Genomic DNA, 4984 nt, shown 5'->3' with positions numbered 1-4984 from the left:
AGTAGTAGTAGTAGTAGTAGTAGTAGTAGTAGTAGTAGTAGTAGTAGTAGTAGTAGCAGCAGCAGCAGCAGCAGTAGTAGTAGTAGCAGTAGTAGTAGTAGTAGTAATAGTTCATATTTATATAGCACTTGAAGATTTACAAAGTTATTCACACATATTATCTCATTTGATTCTCACAACAACCCTAGGAAGGAGATGCTATTATTATCCCAATTTTATGGGTGAGGCAACTGGCCGACAGAGATTGAGTGACTTCTCCAAAGTCACACAGCTAGTGTTTGCAGTAGGATTTAAGCTCAGGTGTTCCTGGCTAAACAAGGAAAACTACCTCAAGTTATGAATTTCCACATCAAAGATTTCTTTCAACTCCTACACAATAGTGTCCTATTGTATTTGTCAATCATTTGAGGCTTCAGGTCTTTTCAAAACAAATACACGTTTACATGCTTGAGACATATATGATGAACTTTAGAGGCAAACAAAAGAAGATAGCCCTAAGTCACTTTCAACAAGATTTACTCCTCAAAATCCTACAATGCAACAAAGACTTCATATCATTACTCCAGGCCTGACAAACCACTTACATTAAAGTCAAAGGCATGTCCTAATCGTCATCCATGTAGCCACTTTTTCCCCATTTTTTCCCTTTGCATTTGTATGCTAATCATGAGGAGTAAAAATAGACTTAGATTGGAAATCAAAGATTGGTTGTATACAGGTAATAGAGTGCTTGAACGTTTTATTTAAAGATAGAAGGCTCTTGAACCAGGCTTTATTATTGAACTAAGACTATCTATCCTTTTTGACACTTTTTAAATTAAGTTCTTCCTCTAATTTATGTTTTTGTCAGCTTTCTTCCTTTACCTGGCTTTAAGCTGGCTTTTTTTTTCACTCTAAGTAATAAACTACTGTGAAGCAGAGGGAAAAAAATTTTAATGACTCCAGGAATTCATATTAACAAAATGGATCATTTGTATACAGCCATAGAATTATAAACCCTTTTGAAATATCTGCCAGGAGGTTTTACCTGAAGGTACAAGACTACCATAGCAAGGCTCAAAATTTCATTTTCTCTGCCTGGAAACCTGATGCCCCTCGGTGAGTGTGGCACAATATATATGTTTTGAAAATGGGAAGACAAGCTTTTTGAGTACCATATTATGAGGTCAAAACTAGACAACTTAAGGGGTAATGTGGAGATCAAAACCACTGTCGAGGTCAAAACTGCCAGCCTTTCCTATCTCAGACAGAAAGTAACATGCTCCAATAAAGTGTATAACAGATCAAATAGAAATCATTTTTGTTTGCCTGGATTTGCACCACCAGTTCTGTCTGCCTCTTCATTGTATGCTCAATCTACCTCCTTATTCTCATTAATCTGACCTGCCTCCCAGAATGTTCTATATCCTGTCTCACTTCCATGGAGTTTGAGAGTGCTTCAGACAAACAGAACAGGGTAGCAGCTGCAGTGTGACAAGTGGTGGCAACCAGATAATCTACTGAGATGTCTTGGAGAAAATTTGGGACAATGTAATTTCCTCAGCTTGACATGATACCTGCCTGGATAATGCAAGCCAAAACACAATATACAAATTCCTTAGCCGCACCTACTTATCTTCATTTTCACATTATATGCATTCAAAAAACTATATATACTTAATTTTCAGGTGGAAGTTCAATTTATACCATCCTCAGGTTTGAGAGAAAGGCAAACAGATTAATTTTGTTGCTTAGTCATTTCAGTTGTATCTGACTCTTCACAACCCCATTTGGGGTTTTCTTGACAAAGATACTAGAGTGGTTTGCCATTTCCCTCTCCAGCTTATTTTACAGATGAGGAAATCAAGGCAAACAGGGTTAAGTGACTTGCCTAGGGTCACACAGCTAGCAAGTGTCTGATGCCAGATTTGAACTCACAAAGATGAGTCTTCCTGACTCCAGGCCTGGCATTCTATCCTCTTTGACACCTAGCTACCCAAACAGATTAATAAAACCAACAAAACAAATGAAAAAAAAAAAGACAAACATCACAAATAATGATGTACAAATTCCTGGGAAACAACATAGTACAGTTGGAATGATAACCTTATCTTTGAGACAAGGGACATGGGTCCAAGGCCCCTCTTGGCTATGAATTAACTGTGTAACTCAACTCCGGCAAGTCAGTGAATCTCTCTGGGACTAATTTTGTTCATCTGTAGAAAGAACTATTTCATGAAGAAAGGTTCCTGAGCAGAAGCACCTGGAGCTACTGGGAAATTGTTAATTCAATAAACATTTATTAAATGTTTACCATGTCCAGGATAGATTGGTTTCTAATTGTATTTCCTTTGCCTGGAATATTATAGGCACTTAATAAATTCTTGCTTATTCATTCATTAATTCTAAGGTTCCTTCCTTTAAAGGAACCCTTAAAGGATCCTTTGAAGTCCAATAATTCTCCAATCAAATTCATCTCTTCAACAGCTCCCTATCACACATGTCTTTTCTTTCCAGACCTGCCTTTTTATTGTCCATGGCACATCACACTAATTTTCTCTTTACGTCACTGTTGATACTACTTCACTTTGGGGTATACCTGTCCTCCTTCCCTCTACTTATTTAAATAGTCATTCTTCTATGTTTATATGAAGACCTGTCTCCCTCACATCTTCCAACAAGTACTGAGCTTGGCCATTTTTGACCTTCTAAAGTCCTTGCTGTCTTTATCTTATGTATTTTGGTGCATCATCATATTCAGTGTAGCAATTTTGTCGTGTCATACATTTTTAATCTTTTTTCTATATGATTGTTTCATGTATCTTCATCTTATATTATCCTTCTCCCCTCATTATATTTTGCTTGAGGGAAGATGTCATATGCATATTTAAAAAAAAAATCTAGGGGGCAGCTAGGTGGTGCAGTGGATAGAGCACTGGTCCTGAAGTCAGGAGGATCTGAGTTCAAATCCGGCCTTAGACCAAACACTTGACACTTGCTAGCTGTGTGACCCTGGGCAAGTCACTTAACCCCAATTGCCTAAAAAAACATCTATAGTGTCTAACACAATACTAAGCAGATAGAAAAAACTCCATAAGTATTTAAGATGTCAAAAGACAGCATAGCAGACCAGGGAGTTACTACCTGGATCACTAGGTGGTACGGGGGACAGGGTGTTGGACTTAGATTCAAATCCTACTCAGTCCTGTATTAGCTGTATGAAGCTGGCTACATCACTAACCTCTCTTAGACTCAGCATACTTATCTGTAAAATGGTGATAATGATACCTCACAGTTCAGATACCATCTTTTACACAAAGTCTTTCCTGATTCCTTTGCCTACCCCAGACAGCTAGTGTTCTCACTCCCTGAGTACATTGTATTTAACTGTTTTGTGTGCTTGTTACATATGCGTGTATATATCTGTATGTACATATTGATTTTATTAAATTCATTTTATGCTGTGTATATTTTTGTATGTACTTGCCATCTCCCCCATTAGGATGTTAGCTCCTTGCAAGTTTAAATCATTTCATTTTTGCTTGTACTTGTATCCCCATTGCTTCGCACAGTGGGAAAGTGCTTAATAAATGCTTATGGATTTTTTTTTAAATTTGAAGGTTGTTATGGGGGTTAAAAAAGATAATATGCACAGAGTGTTTTTTCAGACCCTAATGTGCTATATCAATGCTGACTGTTATCATGATATTATCATTATTAGTGGGTATCATATAAGTCAAGAAGATTTGGATTCAAATTCCACCCTTGGCACTTCTAAATTTTAGAATCTTGGGCAAGTTATTTAACCTCTTTCAGTTTCTGTTTCCTCAGCTATAATATAGAAATAGTAACAACTCAGTCAGTCAACAAGCATTTATTAAATGCCTACTATGTTCTAGGCACTGTGTTAAGTGCTAGGGATACAAAGAAAGGTAAAAGACAGTCCCTGCTCTCAAGGAGCTCACAGTTTAATGGGGGAGAACTGTACTTTATTTGCCTCACTGGATTGTTGTAAAGAGACAAATGAAATAATATTTGTAAAGAATTTTTGAAATCTTAAAGTACTACATAAATACTAATTATAATTTAATTCAAATACATCAATCTGAAAGAATCTTTGGTACATTCTATTTTCTAGGATTTAAGTATACTCAATTTTTGGACAACTCTTCATTTTCCCTCTGATGTGTTCTATGCACAAAATCTAACAAAACAGTGGATAATGAACAGCATACCTATTCCTGACCTCTCAAATTCTTATCTAATTGAATTTAGGCCACATTCGGTTGTTAAAACTACCTTAACAATTTGGATAGAAAAAGGGTTACAGATTGTTAGTGTCTTGCTCAGGTTTAATGGTCTCATATGCTTTAAAACCTAAAAAAATAGAACTGTGTTTTTGAAGCATTTCTCCTACAGGATCAACTTTCCCAAAGAGTAGAGAGCACTGATATGGTCCCAGTAGCCTAATGCTAGAGTCAATTGACCCTAAACTCTGTTAGAAAAATAAGATGAACTAAATTTAGGCTGAACTGGAAATTGCCTAAAGTGGAAAAAAACTCGGATTAAAAACAACCATCTTTCCAGGTTGCAGAACATGAGACTGGTCCCAAGTCAACCAGGGGCTCCAGTGTGTTTGAGTGAGGTGGGAATGTGGATAATCCTCTATCAGCTAAGAAAACCCAAGGTAATTCCCTGTAGTTGAGCTGCTAGATTATAAGAAAAGTCATAGAAGAGATCCTAGACCCAGAATTGTGATAGGAAATGTTAATCCAATTCAATAAACACTTTTAAAAATACTTACGATGTTCAGGATACCATTTTGCCAGGTGTTGTGGATGAAGAGATGCATTAAAACACTGACCCTGACCTCAAAGAGCTTACAGACTTATAGGGGTAATGTGGCATGTATACAAAGAAATACTGCGTAACGTTAAAGGAATAACTAGGCAAAATACTTATGAGTAATTTGAGGAGGAAAGCTCATTTCCAGAAAGGGGAATCA

This window comes from Vombatus ursinus, unplaced genomic scaffold, assembly GCF_900497805.2.
Source record: "Vombatus ursinus unplaced genomic scaffold, bare-nosed wombat genome assembly UNPS02015255.1, whole genome shotgun sequence".
Taxonomy (NCBI): domain Eukaryota; kingdom Metazoa; phylum Chordata; class Mammalia; order Diprotodontia; family Vombatidae; genus Vombatus; species Vombatus ursinus.
This window is presented reverse-complemented; position numbering follows the sequence as displayed.